Below are 23145 nucleotides of genomic sequence, written 5' to 3'. Positions count from 1 at the left end.
GAAATAATTAAATAACAGACTCACTCATGTGGAGCCGTCAAAGTCGCATAAATGCAGATTATTCGTAGCTAGAATATCATCGCAAAGCGTGCCCAAAACATTTTTTTTTATTTCTTTGCAGGTTTGTGGCCCAACGTGTACTCTAAGTGGGAAAGAGCAGATACATACTCTGTAAAATCCGCTACTCTATACATCACAGGAGCCTGTCATCTATGGCTTTTATATATAAAGTCGAGTACCTTTCTCAGGCGAGTATATTCCAAGGGAACATCTTAGCGTTGCGCGTGGTGGTTACTATGGTGATGGCCACCGGAGACCACAGTCAGTGTGCGCAGTTTGATTCGCTGACGTTCAATAGGGTACACGAAACGTATTCAGTGTATACACATTGATATACGGCATCTATTATGATCAAATTACGGATGATCAATACCGGGTCAGCGGATATTATGTATCGTTCCAGTCTACAATGATAAGGGGTGTACCTGTCTATACACTGCAGCAGGATTGGCCAGTTCCTTGTAGATTGTAAAGAGTTCAGCCGAGTTGTTAGATGCCGCAGAAACGCTGCGTTGGATGTGAGCTTTCTTCCTAGTGAGGACGGAGAGTGAGTAATGCCTTTTGAGCAGGCGACAGACCAGTTTTTCAGAGGGTGTAGTAATGCTCACCTGGTATCCACAGGGGCGTGCTCGTGTCCGCAGGATGAAGTCTGCACTGGTGTTGCTCCGCTTAAATGAGGGTGCTAGCTTGCGTCCTCCCTTCGTTCTTGCCTCAGGAGAAGTTCGCCTGCAAGTCGAAACAAGATATTAGCCAACTGAATGGAGCTGGTTTTGGTTCTCACCTCCTTCCGATTTTCCTTCTCTTCCTCTGGCTCACCTTGGTTTTTTAATGGGTGAGCTCTCCGTCCTGCACACTCTGGCAGGGTCGCGGTTACACTGTCGTTCCAGGATCAAGTTACTTCAATGATCCGATGGAGGTTGCTAAAGTGGAAGGACCGAAGTAAGCAGGTAAGTCTCTATTCCAATAACTCCTTTGAAAAGCTGCTTTAAGTCTTTCTGCTCAAGGTATCTAATGTTCGTTCTTGTCTTTCAGGTGCGGCATTAAGTGGCTTTCGGATGATGGGATGACTCTTCTGACAATGATGAGCAGGATTCCTGCCGGTAAGTATAGCGCTGTGCGACACGCGCTAATTATTCACATTATTTAGCTTTCCTTTGCTGTGTGTGACTAACCTGCTTTGTCTTTTCTGTTCGGCAGGTGCGGCGCAATTCCAGGAAGAAGATGGAAGAACTGTTTGACGGTGTCGAGTGATGGCACGATGCAGAATGATGGAGAACTGCTCGATGGAGTTCCTGGAGGTGGCCGATTCAGGTGAGCAGTTACCCGCAAGGGTACCTTCTGTTCGGTTCTTCTACAGATGCGGCAGTCCGTGGGTAAGAAGAAGGCGAGGTCAGGATGTTCTGCAGGTAAGGCCTTCAATGCGTGAATAACTCCTGTTCTTCTCTTTTCACAGGTGCCGATGGATAGAAGACTCTGGACGGGCACGGCAGAAGGGAAGCAAGAGCTGAACTGACACGGTGAGCGTTACGCTGCAGGAGTGCAGAATAACGCGAAGCGTGTTCAGTTTGCAGGGTGCGGTTTAAATAGCCTTGTAAGTAGTTCCAGGAAAATAGTCCCCTTACCTGTATCCTGCCTCTCAGGTAAAATAGTCACAAGCCACACCCTGTACTGAATGGCTTAGCATCTCAGAGCCAAGTATATGGACCATATGTTTAACACCTACCATGAGCCTGGTGCCAGCGGCGCCAGGACTGAGTCCAGGAAAGCCTAGCTGGGGCCTGAGAAGCCCCCAAGGAAGCCTGAGGCAGGGATGGGCTCGGCAGTTTCAGGGTTTTGGGAGCATGCATCATGACAGGTGTACAGGATGCCAGCTATTTCCTCCATGCCACCCTACTCTTGCGTTTAATGGTGACAAGGTCTGAGTCATACCAGGAGTTGCACTTGACTTTAGGCTTCATGCGGACCCTCATAACAGGGGCAAGTTCATCGAGAGGGTCAGAGATAGCAGAGTGGAGCATGGAGAGGGCTGTGTCAGGATGAGAGTCCGCCAGAGATGCAGGAAGGTGAGGAAAAGTGGCGGCGAAAGCCTCAGCTGACCCACGCTCCATGGGTCAAATGACTAAGAAGGTGGGTGGCAGTGTGGGGGTAGGCTTGGCCGCAGGGGTAGAGAGAGAGAGATGGGAGGAGAGGAGAAAGTGTTTGCTCCAGGAGAGAGGAGTAGTGAGAGAGTTAGAGAGGCAGAGGTCTGAGGAGATCAGAGCATCAAGCGTGTGCGCAGCAGAGTGAATTGGGTCAGAGGGGAGGATAGAGAGGGAGAGACAGTCACAAAGGTCACGCAAGAGTCCCATGGCAGGACAAGGAGCATCCAGGTGGATGTTGAAGTCACTGAGGAGGAGGAGTTCACTGGTTGAGGCAAGGCGGGAGGAAGAGAGGTCTGACCACTCAGAAAGGAAGGAGGTGATCTGACCAGGTGGCCGGTATATGGTAGCCACTGTGAGAGAGTGGTTGGGAGTGAGAGAGATCCTATGGACCAGGCATTCAAAGGAGGAGTAGGCCTGCATAGGAATGGTAGAGGCAGGGATGCACTCCAGGAAGATCAAAGCTACGCCGCCACCTGAACGGTTGGTTCTAGGTGCGGAGAGGATCTTGTAGCCATCAGGAAGGAGAGTGTTAAAGCCAGTGACAGAACTGGCTTTGAACCATGTCTCAGTGAGACCAAGGACATCAAGGTCGAGTTGTTCCAGGAGATGTCAGAGGAGTGTTTGACAGCTGAGCAAGAGTTAAGAGTGGCGAGGTGGAGGAGGTTGCCACCCTTGAAAGACTTCTGGGGAGGGGTACAAATCAGAGGTACTCCCTGCAAAGCTGTAGAAGGAGCCAGAGAGAGGGCAGAGGAGGTAGGAGGAGAGGGCAAGGTTGCTAAGGAGGAGGAAGAGGGTGCCCAGATAGTGGCAGAGGGAGGAGGCAATGGAGCCAAAGAAGGTAGAGCAGGAAGAGCAGGAGAGGAAATTGATAAGGCGCGGGAAGCGTCGATCAAAGAGGAGGAGGTTGGCCTGAGGGCCTTGGACCAGGATGATGCCATTGAGGTAAACATTGATGATGATCTTAGAGGAGAGGAAGGAAGCCGGGAGGGCTTCCCACAGGGTGTCACCATTATTGAGAGTGGGAGAGTAAGGAGAGAGCACAGAGACCAAGTGAGGAGTCCATAGGTCTGGCGAAAGAACGACAAAGAGAATGTCAGTGAGGGTCTGTCTGGAGGAAGCGCTGGTGTGGGTATCAGCTAATAGGAGGCCTGGGTTGGAGACCAGGATGTCCTTTTTGAACTTCTTCCTACCAGACATAGTGAGAAGGGAAGGATAGTCGATAGAGAAACAATTGCAGAAGATAGGAGGAACTGAGAGAACCATGGAAGAGACGAGAAGGGTGGGAGGGGGAATGGAGGAATAGTGGAGGGGGTTAGAGGGGACAGTGGGGGGGGAGCAATACAAGAACAGCTGGAAAGAAGAGCACAATGTTGTCACTGGGCAGAGATAAATACAAAATTAGCAGGGCAGTTGAATAACACAGTGCATCTGCAGGCAGGCTAAATGTAAATATTAGCAGTGCAGATGTTGCCAGTAAAGACAATGGGCACAATACGAGGTGATGGGAGAGTGTGGAATTCCAGGTGGAAAGGCCGATGGTGGAAGAAGTCAAGGGGAGAAAGTTATGTTAAAAACTGCCACTAACCTAAATATCATATTACCAGTCCCCACACACCATCCTAGTTCAGTCTACCTGTGCCAAATTCCTCAGACAAGCCAGACATAGGGGTCACAGACGTTGTATCATATTACTAATCCCCATACACCATCCACGTTTAGTCTCCTTGTGCAAACCCCCCTCAGACCAGCCAGACTTGGGGTCACAGGCTTTATATCATATTACCAATCCCCACACACCATCATGGCTGTGTCTCCCTGTGCCAACCCCCCTCAGACAAGCCAGACTCAGGGTCACAGGCTTTGTATCATATTACCAGTCCCCACGCACCATCATGGCAGAATCTCCCTGTGCCAACCTCCCCTCTCCCCCCTCAGACAAGCCAGACTCGGGGTCACAGGCTTTGTATCATATTACCAGTCCCCACGCACCATCATGGCAGAATCTCCCTGTGCCAACCTCCCCTCTCCCCCTCAGAGAAGCCAGACTCAGGGTCACAGGCTTTGTATCATATTACCAGTCCTCACGCACCATCATGGCTGTGTCTTCTAATGATGATAATATGCTTAGAACTCTTGTTCAGCTATTGAGTCCCATTGAATTTCCCAGTGAACCGGGAGTTTTTGGCACTGTATATCTTAGGTCCGATTGTTGGAGCAAGGGAAATGAAGAAATACGTTGTTGTGCTGATTGATTTGTTTTCCAAATGGACTGAAGTACTAGTTGTCCAAGAGGCCGATTCCAGGGCTGGAATTGGATTTTTGAATTATGTATTTCAGAGGGAGGGTTTTCCCAGAAAAATCTTGACAGACAATGGAGTTCAATTGACGTTGAGGATAATGAGGTCATTTCTTGAGAGCATTGGGGTGGCATATCATTGCACCTCCTTATATCATCACCTGCCGCCACTCGTTTCGTACCATTTGAGGTTCCGAGGAGAAGGAAGCCACATACGTCAACCAATCCCCCATGCTTGGGTAGGTCAGGTTTTGTTGAGTGGGGTGACAGAGAGTTGCAGGAGAGGGTGCGTGCATGAAGGAAAGGTTTGACAGTCAGACATGTGTGAGGAATGGTGAGCAGGGTGTGGTGAGTAGGATGTTTGAGCGGAGGCTTAGGTGGGTGCTGAAATGTGAGCAGTAGTTCTGGGGGCCAAAGAGAGTGTGTGGGGGATTTGCTAATGCTGTGGATTTGGCGGACGGGCATGTCCGGTAGCAAGGAAGGTTGGCATCAGCGTGAGAGAATGAGAATTTTGGAAGGGGGAGAGGTATTCAAGTATTGCAGGCTTGTCTTATTCTTTTCCATATTTTTGTTTCTGCTTTGGCATATTTTGCATTTCATTGTTTATAGGGAATGAGAAGGTGTTTTATATGGTATATAGATGTCCTTTTTCTATCCCATGTGACATCATGGGGGAGGTATTTTAACTTGAGTTTTCAGGTAGAATTGTTGTGGGTTGAGATGCTTGGGGAGTTCTGGTGAGAGGAGAAAGCGGAGAGGTGAAGGAGGCTGGGGGCACTGCAGTGTAACTGAATGTGAAGAAAGAAGTGTACGACTTACACGTTAGGCTCCGAGCGCCCATACTCAAGCCCCTCCATCCCCAGAGGTGACAGGCCCTGTACCCTGTGTCAATCCTCCAAGTCTACCCAATTTGAGGGGCAACAGAGTCTGTATTCTGTCCCAAACCCCTGAATCCACCAAGCCCTAAAAGTGGCAGGTTCCTTAACTTCTGCCAACCCCCTGAGCCCATCCATTTCTCGAGTTGACCGGTCATTTACTCTCTCCCACTCCCACAAGCACATCCTGTTTAGGATGTGAGAGTAGTCTCTCAACCCTTTTCGAATACCCAGAGCCCACATTTTTTAAACATTTTTTATTAGGCACATGGCTTATTTAAAACCTTTACCAAATATTCATGCAAAAGAATACCAAACAAAGAAAAACAATGTGAAAAACAAAAGAAACAGATGCATCGCTCAAGCGAGTGAAAAGCATAAAATAAGTAAGAAACGTAAATCTAAAAGTTTTTTTTTAACATTATTAATATCATTTGAGGTGAGGTAATATCATCTACGTGCTTGATGATGTTTAGATTGCATCTTCGCTATCATCTTGCCATCAGGATGGTAGTCTTGTGGTCGCTTTAGTTCTACATATTTCCACAACCGCAGGGCTGTTTATAACTTATTTCCAGACAGAGATTGCTCCCCTTGCATAATTCTAGCCACCAATCCGCAGCGTTTTTGGTTCGAAAGTCGCCCACGAAAGAGCCCAAATATTCTGTTCTCAGGTCTTTGATGCAGGGGCAGAGAAGAGTAAAATTTCACAATGTTTCTCTCGGACCACTACACAGAAGACATACCACATCGTCTTCACCCAGTTGTTTGCGGGCTTTGAAGACTTCCTTAGTGTAAAATAAATTAAATCTCAATCTCAAAAACAAGTTTCAGTGTAAGGAAGTGGGGAATTTGGTCAGATAGTGTGGAATTTTGTTAGGGGTTTGGTTTCTGAAGCTATACATGGGAAGAGACTGGATTTTGATTTTCTGATTCTGTAGCAATCCAGTCTCTTAGCCTGAATTTTTTCTTGGCAGCCTCCGGGGATGGCTTTCAAGATATCAATTTATATCTCTTCATCTAAAACGAGATTGGAGTATCGTTTGAGCCGTAGGGTCAGTGCCCAGTCTGTCTTTTTGTTTTCTTTTCCTTTCAGGATATCAAATTGAATCAGGGAGTCTTCTTTCAGTATATTTTTATAGAGTGCTACAGAGTTCCACACTACTGTTGCATACAAGGACTGTATGCCCAGCTTGTGCCTTATGACACAAACTGGAACACACTGAGGGAGGTGTATAATTTTCCTCCAGAATGTACCCACTAGTGTCGGCCAAATCTCCCATGGTGTGCATAATGAAGCCTCTGCACCATATGTTAAGATGGGACCAACTTTCTGTTTGTAGAAATTGAGTGTGGGTATTAAGGACAATTTTCCAAATGTTGATGAATGATTCTGCCCTGCGTTGTTAAAATCACGGTGAGGCTTGAATTGATGCCAACGGTATCGTACGTTTGATATCTGGCAGATCTGTTCATTTGCCAAGTGCCACTTGAATTTTGGGTTTCTTTCTTTTCCTCTTCTATTTTGGAAAACCAGAATAGCTGATTTTGATGCATTCATTCTAAGGCCGTTTGATTGCACATACTTATCTAGTAGATTTAATTTGCATTGTAGGCCGATTTCGGTCTGATCTAATATACCATCCGCCACAGTGGTTCCCCATTTTTTCTGGGGGGGGGGTTAAGACATGTCAAAAATGAACAGATTGAAAAGTTCTGATGCCAAGGGGCAACCCCGCTTTAGGCCTTTCATGGTCGCTATTTCTCTAGAAAGCAGTCCGTCCGAGTTCAGTTTTATTTGGATGGAGGTGTCAGTGTAAAGGGCCATGATAGGGGAAAATGCATCTGGGGGCATTTCCATAGAACCAACCTAGACCACAATAAGTTGCGACCTATGCTATGAAAAGCTTGAGCAAAATCAACTAGAATGATATAGGGTTTCTTGCCTTTGGTTCTTCTTTACGAATATTCTATAGAAATAGATTTAGACACCAGCCATCCCCCTTGATGAATCCAGATTTTCTGATGTCCAATTGTCCTGAATCAGTTGCCCACTGTTTCAATCGCGACAAGAGTAAACCAGTGTAAATCTTGCCCAGAACGTCCAGAAGGGCAATTGGGCGGTAGTTTTTAGGATCCACCGAGAGCCCTTCTTGAAGATGGGTATCACTACCAACTTTTTCCAGGAGTCAGGAATTTTTCCCAATACTCTAATTGTGTCAAAAAGATTGATGCAAAAAGACCCGCTTTCTTCAGGGTCCTGCTTGAGCATGAAATTCGAGACGCTGGCGGGTTTTCGGGGCTCTCAAACTGCTTGCTTTCTTGATCAAATCCATAATCTCTGTTCTCGATTTATTTAGTTCACACATTTTTGTTATGTGCAATGGAATGGCAGGTGGGGCCTGATTGAAGATATTTCCATATAGGGTCGCAAAAAAGGAGATCCATGTGGCTTATGTAACTGCACTTGCACTAAGCGCTTTTTGGTGACCACTTGTTTCATTTATTAGAGACCATAGACTTCAGGAAACTTTATTCAAGAGAGCCCTTAGCATTTGTTCTGCATCATTTTGGGTTTTGATTACCTTTTGCGATTGTATCCAGTTTCCATATCTTTGCCTTCGCTTTCTTATAGCTGGTTGGCTACCAAGATTCCCAAACTGCTGTAGTAGTTTGATGTCCCTTCTTAACTCTCTTTTTTTCACCTGTATTTCTTCGTTGAAGATGTGTTTAGATCTTAGTGTGGATTTGCTCCTACTCCCCTAATTTCCCAAAAGTCTCTCAAGAGGGGTAGATTATTGCATCCCATGAGCTTGATGTTCGATAGTGTAGTGTATTGATCGCAAAAGAGGGACACCTCTGCTGGCTTGAGGCGCAGACGATTTCTACCTGGAGTTACTTCTGTGATGGATCGCCACTTGGTTCTTGTTTCACATTTTCTCAATAATAGGGACAATTTCACCAACTCATGATCACTATACTGCATTTTGACCACCTCCAGTTTTTCGACTCGGGTGAGGACAGTCTCTGTGATGACGAAGTAGTCAAGGGTCGAGAGTTGGTTGCCTCTACTCCAGATTGGGGGCAGCAGGATGTCTCCCAGGATATGTCCATTTAGCATGTCAAAATTGTGATCAGCTAGTTCATTCAGCCAAACCTCTGCCCTTGATCTTCTTTCCCAAAAAATAGATAATTTCTCATTTTGATTTGCATTTGTTCTCTTAGTTTTTACACAGTTCAGATTAAGATCCCCACACATTATAATCACCGGATCATCCTGTTTTGCAAGACATTTGTCTATTTCTTTCATGAGCATAGTATTAAATCATTTTTCTTTCCACATCATCGGATTCCAGTATACATTTACGATAATCGTGGTTCTCTGATTAGGCTTTCTCCCAGACGGCCAATCGAGAGATGTTATTTGAATGTACGGATTTGGATTTATTGAGGTAATCATTTTTGCCTCTACGTTTTTGCTGACCAGCATCAGGAGACCAGATGAAGGTCTGCCTTTTTTCCTTTTAATGCTGGGTTTATGAGAATATCAAAGTCCTCAGCTACAGGGGCAGTGAGGAGTCTCTTGCAAACATATGACGTCGTATTTTTGGAGTTTGTGTCCTTTTGTATTGAAGAGATGACTGAAGCCCCTCGTGTTCCATGAACCAAATGTTGCTCGATCTTTCCCGAGGGGCTCCTCACTCTAACACGTTTGGTTTGCATTCAGCGATCCAGCCAACCATTCCCAGTTTTCATCTGCAAGTGTGGGCTCTCTGATATTTTTTTGTATGGTTATTTTTCGTTCTGCCGCTTGCTGCAAGTTAAAAGTTATTTGTATAGGGCTTTTGGCTGAGTGTTTAGGTTCCTAATTTTTTCTGAAAAGTAAACAAGCAGAGGACCTTGCTGCGCTTATGTTGGTTTGCTCCAGATTCTTTGACAGGTCTGACCCACTGCAGTTAGATGGTTGGTCATGGTTCCTAGTTTTAAGGATTGATTTATCGTACAATTACAAGTTATCGCTTATGTCAAGGCCTAGAGGACCTCAGCTGAAGAGGAACTCTTCAGCTGAGTTTAACAGTAGGTTACGGATCAGCTTTGAATCGATCGGAAGACAAACGGAGTCATATTTAGATGGAATTGGAAATTCTACTGCTCTTATGTCACTGGATTCAATTGTTCTAAGCCATGAAATGTGGTGTAGAAGTTTTACAATATTAGTACAATTCATTTTTAGGTCATCACTGGCTGGCAACCTACTTTCTCGACATATCTATAACGTTATCTAAAGAGGTTTTGTCATCATACATGTTGGAATTCTTGTTCTGCTTATTCAGCCAGCTTGTAGGCTCTTTTTTTAGAAGTAAAGAGTTTGGTCTTAGAGAGACTTGTGTGATCTGAGACTTCTGAGAATACTTTGGTTGGATTTTGCCTCCTCTTCAAAGTTGAATCTAGATTAATGTTTGTCGGCTCATTTGCTTCTTTCAGTGATGATCCTGTTAGTTTGTCAAAGCGTCCTGATGGAAGGTCAGCATTGTGCTGCATAACCAGTCTCAAGTAATATAATCTGCTTTTCTTCCAAAGTTATAAAATGCTTAGCCTGCTCCCGTTTGTGCACACACGCTAATAGAATTGTCTTGCTGGGATCTGATAGGGATAATAGAGGGGCTAGGGTTACATCTCTGCTGGGTGCACTCGTGGAACTGATTGGCATCAGATCTTCTTCCTCAAGATTGTATACTGATAAATCCAGTAATTCTTGATCGAATTCAACCTCTCTTTCATTATGGTTGGAAACAGTTCGATTTTCAATTGGAACTTCCTCCAGAGGTGGACTTTTTGCTTGGTGATTTTTTCTTTAGCTTATGTGAGCGACTGTATTTTTCTCTTTGGTTAACAGTTCTGGGGTTTGACATTTAGTCCCCTCTTCAGAGTTTTGTAGGTTTCTGATGAATCCTCGTGATCCATTGGATTTAAATGATTTTTGATGGTATATTTTTTGGCTTTTTGAGGTGAAGAACTTGAGCAGGGTTAGTTTTGATCTTTGCTTGTCTTTTTCTCTTTTTTTTCGTAAGGAAAGCCCATCATTTTTCCCTTCTGCAAAATCATCTTAATTCCAGGTCGAGCCTATCATCTCAATTTTGTGTGCATCTACTAAATTGTTGATCGCAGCTTCTGATACTTTGGCTGGGGATTGCACAGTGTTGTGCACCCTAGATTTGTCGTGAGCAGCAGAGGGGATCAGAGGAATATGTTCTTGCACTTCCTCATCTGCGTGTGTTGGAATATGTGGGTTGCTTGCCATAATTCCACTAGTAGGGGCTGGTGTTTCTTTTGGAGGCACCTTTGTCAATTTTCTTGGGGGTTCTTTGCCCCACTTCAGGATCTCCCTTTCAGCGTCTAGTTGTAGTTTTTTGTTTGCACCCACCTCTGCCATATGTTCACACAGCAGCTTTTGTAGGAGAGACTCTGAGGAACCTTCCTTATCCAGATGTTTTTCAAATGTATTGACAAAGGTCTCGATGTGGATCAACTTAGAATGCATCATGGCCAGCAAATGTGATGGTTAGTGCCGACGTTAGATTGCATTGTATTTGAAAAGTGGTCTGGTTTTCATTGTTGATAGGACTCTCTGTTCTTCTTGGCACACATTTGTTTCCAAGTGCCCTAGAATGAGAGGCAGCCCGATGGTCTGACGATGAGGAGGAATCAGAGTCAGATTCTGGGGGGCATGCCTGGTTCCAAGAAATTGTGCGGTTTTGCTATTAAGTTCTGTTCTGGGGCCTTGTGAGGGCTGAGTGAAGCTGTCTGTGGGCGTCTTTCTGAGAAGTCTGTTGTTCATTTCATTGCCAGGAGGTTGACCTTTGTAACTAAAACCTCTCACCCACCGCGAAGTGGAGCGGAGTGTTGTGCGAGTGAAGCTGTCTGTGGCTGTCTTTCTGAGAAGTCTGTTGTTCATTTTATTGCCAGAGACGGACCTTTCGTACAAAAATCTTTCACCCACCGCAGAGCGCAGCAGAGTAATGAGCTAGTGAAGCTGTCTGTGGCTGTCCGTGCGTGGTCGAGCACCCCAAACTGTGCCATGCTACACGTCACTTCAGTTCTTTGCCGACTACCACATAGTACTCAGGAATCTACAACAACTATGCAGAAGACACGTCGGCAAATCTGACGTTCTTCTGTCTGCAGAAGCTACTGAGTCCCACAGTCTCCCAAGAAGGTGTGAGCAACAACTGATCAAAATAAACAGCTGAAGTTCCAACCCTCCAAAGGGAAGGGGGAAATGGAGAAAATAAAAAACGACACAGATCTCTATCTCCAAACTGGAATCAATCTGTAAAGAAATAAATGAACAGTTATTATTTAACTCAGCTTTCATTTCTACCTGCATTCAAATTAATTCTCACTGAAGTCTTTCATACCTGTGTTCCCTCTGCTATTGCTTAGAGGGTGATTAGTTTCTGTTCTTTTGACTTTACTAAAAACGTGAACTCATTAAGAATCATCTCCACTGTTCAGAGAATCCTTTTAGAATGTTATCCAGATACAGTTCATTTCACTTTATATAAAAAGTCTGAAACTTTCAAGGATTTTCTAAAGATTGAAACGCTCTCAAGTGTCTCTTTAAAACACCACTGTCTTTCTCATTTCAAAACATCAAAAGGAAAAGTATATTTCATAACACTGCAGTATATTCTCAAATTGTTCCTTTAAATGGTTAAATTATGTATTTAGATTGAGTGACAAAGTGAGAAGAAATACCGTATCAGTCTGTACTAAGGACTTCCTTTTGTTAGATAACACTCCTTATTACTTCACAGTGTTATTGCAGTTTCTTCGTGCCAATTTTACAAATTGCAGTTCCTTTTAAAAAGTTTCTCATCTTCTGATAACAGAAATGTAATCTGATAACAGCGTGTATTTAGTTTCACTATTTAATCAAAAGAAACCTATAATCAACAACTGCAAAGCTTATACGCGTACATGCCTAGTCTGTTATTTTAGGACACTTAACCTATACGCATGTGCACTAGAAGCTCTAACTAACTACATTTACAAACCACTATGCACACATCCCTGTCTGACTTCTCTGGACATTTAGTAAAAGTGCATGCGTAAAAGCGAACTCAAACAAACTACCAATGCTAACTTCAATACGCATGCGCCTGCCTGACTTCTTAGGACATTCTGTAAACGCGCAACTACGTAGTCTCTCCACTACGCGCACGCCGAAGCAATACTAATGCCGGTCAATCAATAACTCAATTGCGCATCAAACATTGACTTCTGTCACTACCCTGCACAAGTGTACAACATCCAATACTGATCCTCCAAAAACTCTTAGACCAAAGCGAGCGCAATAAAACTCTTTTTCTGATATGTCACTACGCTTCTTCTAAATCACCAGACTAAACATCGATTTACAATCGCATTTGAATTTCATTTACTGATGAAGTCTGAGATGACTATGAGTGAAGTAAGTTTTAAACTAAAATATTTGTCACACAATAGTAATCTTCTGAGAGTTTTCCTTTCCTAACTAATTACCTAAACTAAATGGTTATTCTTATCAAGAATATTTACAGATGATAACTGGCACAGTTAATTTCTCTTGTAAGAAGTATTTCTTCATTAAAACCTCTGAGTAACTTAACGCTCCCACCAGATATATCTGGTTATCTTGTCCCACGCAGGAGCAGAAAGTTCAGGATAACTTATTTTACAGTATTTTCAAACTTATATGGAGACCTCCTGAGAAACAGGACCTTCCTGATTCAGACTGGACGATGAAAGGCAGTTTAGAATGTTGCCAAGTCCACCAGGTGACTACCTGGACCAATCAGTACTCTGCCCTTCACCTCCATGTTGGATTGGGTTACTTTTACTCTGAAAACTGTAGTTATGTCAGAAATAAAACTTCTTCAAGAAAACAAATTCAATCGCCCTTAAACTAATCCCCAACAATTTCACACTCAATACAGCACCAAACCTGACAATCATACCACCCAGAGCCCACTTGGTACGAGCGATGACAGACTCTGTACCCTGTGTAAATCCCCTAACCCTACAGAGTTGAAGAGGTGTAGCAGGAAACCCAAGCCCATCCAACTCTAGAGACATAAACTCTACCTCCAGTCAAAACCCCCGGTACACCCAATCATTGAAATGACAAGCCCATCCAACTCTAGAGACATCAACTCTACCTCCAGTGAAAACCATCGATACACCCAATCACTGAAATGACAAGCCCATCCAACTCTAGAGTCATCAACTCTACCTCGGGTAAAAATCCCTGGTACACCCAATTATTGAAATGACAAGCACATCCAACTCTAGAGACATCAACTCTACCTCCAGTGAATACCCTCGATACACCCAATCACTGAAATGACAACCTCTGTGTCCCCAAGAGAATCCGTAAAGACTATGCTGCCATGGGATTCCAGACTCTGGATCTGGTGCCATTATAGCCAGGATGAAAAATGTAGTGGTCTCCATGCGCTGTACTCCCACCAGGCGCTGTACTCCAGAGGCCACAAAGGTTTACAGGGAAAATCAGTGATTTTTTCCTGTGCCAATGCCTTGTATACAAGGATGGGATGGTGGCTCGCCCGGAAAGAGTGGCCAGCGTGCACTGAATGCAGATTTCATCCTATGGTATTCAAGTGTTTTGGTTGTCCCCCCCCTATTGCCTCCCTGAGTTCCTCGAGCGTTACAAATCTGCCATTAGGGAACATGGCCCTCATTACAACTCAGGCGGTAAGGGGTTTACGGTGCCGTAAACAGCGCCGACCCTTACCGCCTGAGTACGAGGTCCCTTAGCGCCCTGGCGGACTTAACACCTGCTTTTAGCAGGTGTTAAAATCCATGGCGCTAAGGGACCATGGAGTTAATTACGCCACCGTAATTTACGTTGGCGTAATTAACGACTTCCCCACTCCCATTATGCCCTATGGGGCAAAAATGGGAATGGGGAAGGGTAAATGGGGATTGGGGACTTACCGCCCCGCCAAGGTCGGAATGGGGCGGTAAGTCCGCCAACCACCATGGCGTAAACGTAGTTTACGCCATGGTGGTAAAGTCACGGCCCAGGCGGTAACTTACCGCCTGGGTCGTAATGAGGGCCCATGTCTCGCATTTGGATTTCCCTGTCTGGGTCCCAGTGCCTTTGTATTGTCTTATCCAGTGTGGGTGGTATACCGGGGTATTTCCAAAGGGGTACATCTGGGTCGTATGGGGTATCTATCTTGATTTTTTTATATAATGCCTGCCATGCGCGTATAGTGGTCCCAACTGGGTCAAAGGGACAAGGATCTTTGTATTGAGAATAAAATATTATAGAACGGAGGTCTATGCGATGTGCCGCAAACTTCTCAAGCCATATATGGGGCGATCTATCCTCGGGGTCATACCAGTGCTTCGCGAACTGCGCTTGTGCTGTAAGATAGTATAGCTCGAAATCCGGTGCGGTTATCCCCCCTGTACAGTAAGGTTCAGTGAGTCTTTCCCATTTCATTCTTGGGGTTTTCCCGTCCCACACAAAGGAGACCACCATTGTTCTTATTTTCTCAAAAAAGGTTTTGCCTGGCCAGATTGGTTTATGAGTAAATAAATAAAGTAATTTAGGGAGTACGACCATTTTAAGGATCGCAACCCTGCCATTCAGGGATATGGTTAAGTTGGCCCACATTTGCAATTTTGCCTTCAAAGTCTGCATTATTGCTTCATAGTTGTCTGCAAAGAGTGTTTTTTCGTCTCGAGACACCAGCACGCCTAAATATCGAATGTGTCCGGTTGCCCACTTAAGGTTTCCAGTGGATCCCGGGCATGTGGTTTGAGGTCTCAGCGGCAGTATTTCAGATTTTTCGTTATTTATTTTATATCCCGAGTATTTAGCAAATTCATTTATATCTTGCATTACAGGCATCAGGTTAGTTTCAGGGTTCCTAAGGTACAGTAAAGTTTCATCCGCATATAAAGAGATCGATTGGGGCGGGCCGGACATTCTTATTCCTTTATCCCCGTGTTTTAGCCTAATCATTATGGCCATTGGTTCAATAGTCAGTGCAAATAATATTGGTGAGAATGGGCAACCCTGCCTGGTACCTCTGCCCAGTGCAAAGAACTCAGAGACCACAGTGTTTGTAAGGACCCTCGCCCCGGTTTTTCTGTACAGTAATTTAACATAGCTAATGAAATTGGGGCCCATTCCAAACCTTCCTAATACTTCAAAGAGGTACACCCAGGACACCGAATCAAATGCTTTCTCGGCGTCCAGTGACACCGCTACAGCTTGAGCCTCTGGGTCGATCTGCGCCATTATTGCAAACAGTCTGCGCAAATTGAACGCAGTGGATCCTGTAGGGATAAATCCATTCTGATCCAGATGAATCAGAGACAGCATGTTTGGTAATAGTCTATTTGCCAGGAATTTGGCAAAAATTTTAGCGTCGATGTTAATGAGTGATAGTGGTCTGAACGGTGACATATCCTGTGGGGGACGGCAGGGCTTCGGTAGTACTGTTATTACAGCTTCTCGTATGGATCCGGGGAGCTCCCCAAGTTCCAGCGCTTCCTCCCATACTTTTAACAAGATTGGGGCAAGTTCCTTTTCAAATTCTTTGTATAGTTCCACCCCCAACCCATCAGATCCCGGGGCCTTTCCTGAATGCAATGCTTTTATGGCTTCTATGATTTCTTCCTCCACGATTGGGCTATCAAGGGCCAGTTTTGTGTCTGGTGGGAGGGTCGGGAATTCCAGGTCATTCAAGTATGCTTGTATTTCAGGTACAGTTTTCTCGTCTGTATTTGAGTACAGTTTCTGGTAAAATTTCAGGAATTCAAGATTAATGGATCTACCCCCGGTCACCATTCCACTCTCCGTGCTTTCAATGCATGTTATCAGAGTGTGTTGGCGGTCCGCCCTGATGATGTTGGCCAGAGCTCTTCCCGCCTTGTTCCCTTCCCGTCTTGTTCCCTTCCCGTATCTGCGCGCCCTGGCTGGGGCTGCTATGTATTGCAGTTTTCTTGTGGCCAGTTTATTAAATTCCTTTAGGAGGTGATTTATTTCAGCTAAAGTATCCATCCTTATTTCGTGTCCCACTATAAGAGTTCACTAATTGCCGAAGTCGCGTCTCCGTTTCAGTTAGTTCCTGTCTCACCGCCGCTTTAAGCAGCCCTGAGGATTTGGAGATCAGAGTTCCCCTTACCCAGACCTTGAAAGCCTCCCATACTGTTGAATATTTATCCACTGTTCCCATATTGTTGTTAAAGAATTCTTCTATTTCTATATGTAATGCCTCCGCAACATTATGGTCTTTGAGTATATGTGTGGGCATTCTCAATCTCTTCTGCGGTTTCGGGACATCCCCAAACATTAAGTCCAGGGATACTGGGGAATGATCAGATAATGTTCATGGGTATATTTCACAACTTTCTAGCCCTTCCAGCATGTCTTCCGACACCCACCAATAATCTATACGAGATTCCGAGTTATGTATGCTCGAGTAGTACGTGTACTCCTTCGCACCTGGATGCAGTGCCCTCCAGGCATCTCGTAGCATCAGCTGTGGCATAACCTGATCTAGGGCTATAGATGCTTTAGAAGGCATCCGCTTGGCTCTGGAGGATCTGTCTAGATTTGAGTCTAGTATTAAATTGAAATCTACCCCCCAGATAATACTAGTAGTATCAAGTGTAATCAGTAATTCCAGTATATTGAGATAAAAGTCCGGGTCATCTATAGTGGGGCCATAAGTGTTAACCAATTAAATCGATTTTCCCACAACCTCTCCCCAAACCAGTACATATCTCCCCAGGGGGTCCTCTTTATGTCCATTGGTCTGGAATCCCAGTGATGGATGTAGTATGGTCATGACTCCTCGTGCCTGAGTGGAATATTCTGTGTGGTATTTTTGCTTGCCCCATGCGGCCAGTGTACTTGCGTTGCTGGGGCCCTGTGTATGTGTTTCCTGTAACATGGCTATATGGGATGAGTATCTGTTAATGTAAGTTCCTATTTTCCTAGTTTTGGAGGGATTGTTCAGCCCCCTGACGTTCCATGACAGCAGTCTGATTTTCATCCCTGTGGCATTGTCACTGCCACCCGCCATCGTATCTGCTCACCATTTTAGTGTTATCCAAATACCGTTCAACATGCATAGCGCAATTATCTGTTCAACCTTCAACAAAGCAACTTTTCAACTGTCCAACAAAAGGTCCATCTTCTCCCCTTCCCCTCCACCCCCCACCCCCATCATCTGCCCCAACTGGATGATTTAACCTTACAAACTGTTGGAGATCTCCTGGGGTTGCCATGTTGTCGCTGTATGGCCGCCCGCTCGAGCTCGCAGTCCGACTTCCACATTTTCCTGTGGTGCACCACCGCTTGTTTTGTCTTATTACTGTTCCGTTTTTGTGGTAGGCATGTGCTTTGGTTCTTCTTGCATCAGAGTATCCTCAGTCCGCCTCGGGGCGGGGTCCGCCATTTTGATCCGGGCCCCGGCCTACTGGGGGCAGAGGTATATGTGACTCGATATAGGCCCTTTCAGCCGCCGGATTCTCAAAGAAGTGTGCTCTTCCTCCGTGCTGAATACGCATTTTGGCAAGGAATATTAATGCATACTGGACCTGACGTGCTCGTAACAGTCTTTTCACTGGTTCGTAGGTTCGTAGGATCGTCGGTTGGCCTGAACGCCTGCCATAAAATCCGGGTATATGTGGATATGGTTCTCCTCATAGTGTAGTGTACCTTGCTCAGAAGCTTTTTTAAGAATCGCATCTCTGTCCCTGTAATTTAGGAGGCGCGCTATGATTGTGCGGGGCGGCAGTGTTTTTGGTGTTGGAGCCAGTGTGCGATGTGCCCTTTCTATCAGAAAGTGTTCCGAGAAAGTTTCAGGTCCGAAGAGGGTCTGTAGAAGAGCTTCTACTTGTTGTTCCATTGCTCCTTTGCCGAACTTTTCGGATACCCCAACAATTCTTATGTTATTTCTTCTAGAACGAGATTCAAGATCCTTGCATTTAGACTGTAGTCTGAGAAAGTAATTTTTTAATTGCGTTATGTCTTGAGCATGACTTTCAATGGTGTCCTCGTTGTTACTAATTCTGCCTTCGGCTTCTTTTATTCTAGAGCTTTCTTTATCCACTCTTGCCTTCAATGACCCAATAGTTGCGACAATGTCATCCAGTTTCACATTTATCACAAGGAAGCCATTTTGTACAATCGTGGTTAGCTCGACCTCACTTACAACTTCAGTTCCGTCATTAGGGGCAGCAGATGTTTCTACCATGGAGTCCGTCCCTTGGCTGTTGGTGAACGAGTCCATTGGGCCCCTTTTCCTAGTCCCCGCTCCTTTTTTCGGTTTATCATGCATTAGTGCTGTTCTTGTGGCTAGGGCCAGTAGTCTATTCAGCACCGCCTCCTCCTCGCAGCACTCACAACATGTGGCTTAATGGCGGTTTCGGCACGTGCCGCTTGACCATCTCACAGGGTTAATGTGCCGTCCACACTCCTCTCCCGTTCCTGCCGCACCTTCGCTGTTCTCCTTCCCACCACAGACACGTCGGCAGACACGTCGGCCACCTCAGCTTGTATGAAGCGTCCTTCGGTTCACTTGCTTGTTGGTGTCGGATCGCCGGATCTCTATGGTCTGCCGGCTAGAGCCTCTGCGGTTACTTCCAATATCCGCGTGGATCTGGGAGGCGGCCCGCGTCTCCCACTCTCACCGCCAACAGTTGCATGCGCTCTATTTCCGTCCTACAACAGCGTTTTTCTTCCGGATTTCTGCCGTTGAATGCAGGATTGTTCCGCTGCAGCCTTCACTCTTCAAAATCATCCGCAGGGTGCTCCAAGTTAGGGTCGTTTTATTAAGGATATTTGTCGGAACGGAGCTCGCGCTCTAGGCAGCCATTTTGTATCGCGTTCAACAGCGCCCCCCATGCAGCAACACTTTAAAGCTGCTAGTTTTAGGAAAGGCTTCCATTGCTGCAACGCCTAACAAAAATTAAATGCACATATCAGCCCCCTCCGTTCACATGCGAGGGGAGGGGGCTGATGTGTGCATTTAATTTTTGTTAGGCAGAGAGGCGAGGGAAGCCTTTTCTGAAACTAGCAGTGTGAAAGGGCATTGCAAGTTAACTCAGTGATATGTATGTATGCATGTGTGCAAGGAGTGTGTATGTGATGTATGTGTGAATGAGTGTATAATGTTTGGGGGGCTGGGTGTGCATTTAAATGACCGAGGGCATGATCAATGAAATGTTTAAATGAGTGAGTGAATGTGTAATTGTGTGCGTGGGTGCGTGGACGCAGGCCGTAGGCCGTAGGCTATATACATCCATGACTCTAGGCCCTGGCCACAACAACTGCACAATATTACAGCCATAAATCACATCTATAGATTCGAATATCTCTCAAATGTTTGAAATTATACTTACTGTTTGATTTCTTGAGATTCGATATATTTTTTACATGACTTTGGTACCTGGTGAAAATATTCTTTTTCAATTTCTGTGATAAAAGAAAAGAGCATGTTAGTGTATGTATTATATAAAGACTTATTACATTGAATAACAGACATTTCAGCTTTTTTTTGGACCCTCATATTTGGTTTACAAACCAGTGTACTGTGCATTTTGCTCAGTTTCTGTGTTTGTTTTTCAAATCAATGGGTCTGTGGGAAAAAAAATCCTTCTCGGATTAAAAAAAAACTTTTTTGTTATGTTACAGTCTATTTGTTTGTTTCCTTTCAGTGTTCACTTGTTGTTTCTGCTTTATGTTCTATCTGTTGGCTTGTTGCAGATTTCTGAAGCAGTTAGATACCTGTTGGCGTATTCTAACTGTCTATTTTTTGTTACACTTTAGTAGTATTCATTTATCTGTTTGGTTGTTATAGAATCTTGGGCCAGTTAGATACCTGTTGGTGTATTCCAACTGTTTATAGTTTTTTAATTGAATTTTTGTTAATGTTGAAGTACAGATTAGATATTAAATTTTGGTTTTAAGAAGAATCTAAGTGGTCCATACCCATATACCCTGAAGCTCTGCTTTTCGACTGTTCAGCATGCATCCTAACTGCTTGAACACCACCCCATCCGTGCCCCCTTGTGACTGTCTTTTTTAATATAATGGTTTTGTAGCTTGATAATAATAAGCGTTTGTAAGATTTGCTGGTAATCTCTGCTTTAGAGTAATGGTACTATCATTACATTCGAACCTTCCACATTTCTTTTTAATATATGCAGTGTAGTGACCTGCATTGGTTGTGGCTCTTGCGTAGTAGATTATACATATTGCTGTGAAGGTTTTCTTACCAAGTGATACTTGACCGTGTGTGAACCCAGTCAGCTTGCAGTTGTTTTTGGTACCATCTGCATTGTAACGTAGAAGCATTAGTATTACGTAGTTACTATGTGTTTGTATTAGTAAGGTGGAGCGATTATCTGAATTGCAGGTAGTACATAATCTGCTATGGTTTGCATTTTGTACCAGTTGCTGAAATAGAATGGATTCACAATTAGGTATGGATACATACACAAAGCGCTCATTAGGGATTTGTTCCTGTGTCACATTGTTGCAGAGAGTGCATGCATGTTTCCACATGTATGAAATCTGGAAGATTTCATTTATAGGTATGTTTTTGTTTTCCAGTACTTGTAGTAAGTACATTAGAAATTCTTGTGGATCTTTATGTGAGTCCAATTCTTGTCTTATTCCGTGAACACTATATGTGTTGTCAGGATTATTTGTTGCGTTTCTATGAAGGACTAACATTTGCAAACACAATTGGTCTGTACTGTGTAAGTAAATGTTGTCAACAATTGGTGGCAATTGAAATAGAATATTCATTGCTACATTTGCTTATCAACTTACACCAGTTACATTTGAAAATTTGAATGGACCAGATAGTTTTGTGTCCAAGGCATTTTTTCGGAGTGTCTGTTGCTTCTTTGAAGAAGTACCTGAGTTACTGTGCCTAATAGGTTCTCCTTTTGCTGTGGTAATTGATGAAGTATTAGCTTCTTTTACTCTCTTTGGAGGATTTGCAGTCAAATCCTGTTGCATTTCAATTTGAATTACTTTTCTTTTACAAAGTTTTCCTTTTTGTGGAACAGGCAGTGATTTTAGATGGGGGGTGTATAGTGAACGTAGTCTATTGTATTGTAAAATGCAAGTAATATCAGCGTTTACTTTACTAGTATCAAAGTTGATTAGAAATAGACCCTCAAGTTAATGTAAGCGTGATAGTGCTACATAGCTCATGCCTTCTTTAAAGACTGTGTTACCAATATCTATCAATGCTTTGTCTAGGGTAAGACCTTGGAATTTATGAATGGGGACTGCATATGCAAGAGTTAGAGAAGAAAATTGTTCTCTGCGTACATACATGTCTTTGAAGAGAAGGAATCGAGCTGTTGAGCGCCCTATCCTTTTTACTTCTGAACGTTTGTCAAAGAGAATATTGACAAACTGAATGTTGTTGTCACATGGGTATATTTGAAAGCGAACAACTGTACCCAGTGCCCCATTAACTAGTCCTTGCTCCATGTCAAGGTTACGTTTAAGCATTACTCTACAGTTTAAGGATAATTTCTATATTTTCTCCAACCCAGCTGTGTTGGAGATAGAATTTTCTAAGGTATTTAGTCTTGTTGTGGCTTGTTGACACATGGGTAGTGTCATACAATGTACGTCCAGTCTGTGGAGCAAATTTCAATTATTGGTTGCATTTCTTTTTTCAATATTGTTTCATTGAATTTGGAACAGCTTGCAAGAGTTGGCATTAAGGCCATACAATTGACATTTTTTTGCGCTAATTGTTCCATAACATCAGTAGCACATGCGTTATCGCCATAAAGTGCATGGATGTGCCGGGTTTTCAATATTGCTTGTGCTTCTTGAGATAATACACCAACTCTAATACTTTTTAAAATGTTGGCGTAAGTGAGGTCTACAGATTGGCGCATGTTTTCTGTTAATTCTCTGTATTGGAAATGTTGCCAAAGGTTACATTTCCTATGCTGCCAACAGTTTTATGGCAGAGTTTGTGTCCTAAGGTTTTAAAAATAGGTTCACCTTTCACTGGTGTCAATTGAAGAAGATCTCTGAAAAGAATAATATGTTTTCCTCCAAAGAGTTCTTAGTAGTTTGTTTTAAGTACTTCTTGCAATCTGAGGTGAATCAAAGCCAACATTAGGTTGGAGACCATGCTCACTTAATCTATTAGTAGCATTTTAATTTGTTTTAATACTCTGCGTAGTTCCATTGTAGCTTCTGTAGAAAGTTTGTAATAGTCTAATTTGTTTTGGTGTTCTACTGGAAGGAATAGTAATCGGTGTAAAGTGACCGCCTATGTTGTAGGCAGCTAAACCTGTGGGGGCAGTTACAACAGCTGACAGTTTGTTGTTTGTCAATTTTTGAAGGAACTTGCTGATGATTTTGATTAAGAATATTTTGCTTGAACCAGCTTCACCACTGATGTATAGCAGTACAGGTTTGTCAAAAATGGTGTGCTGCTCTTTGTTAAGTTTTGATTGTAGTGCAGTTAAGTCTTCTGTATCTTCTTCATAGTGACACATGGTGTTTTATACTTCTGTCATAGCTAATTGTGCCTCATTTGCTATTAGTTGCTGTCCCAGTGGTTCTTGGCTTCCTGTTACAGAAGGTTGACTACTGTCGGAAGTGTCCTTATCTAGTTGGGCCTGGAGTTCTTCTTCGTGTTGCTGTTCATTGTGCAACATTGTTTTGTACTGCGTAAAGTTCACATCGGTGATAGTG

This window comes from Ambystoma mexicanum, chromosome 1p (genome assembly GCF_040938575.1).
Source record: "Ambystoma mexicanum isolate Mex_15411 chromosome 1p, UKY_AmexF1_1, whole genome shotgun sequence".
Lineage (NCBI taxonomy): Eukaryota > Metazoa > Chordata > Amphibia > Caudata > Ambystomatidae > Ambystoma > Ambystoma mexicanum.
Note: the sequence above shows the minus strand (reverse complement) of the source record.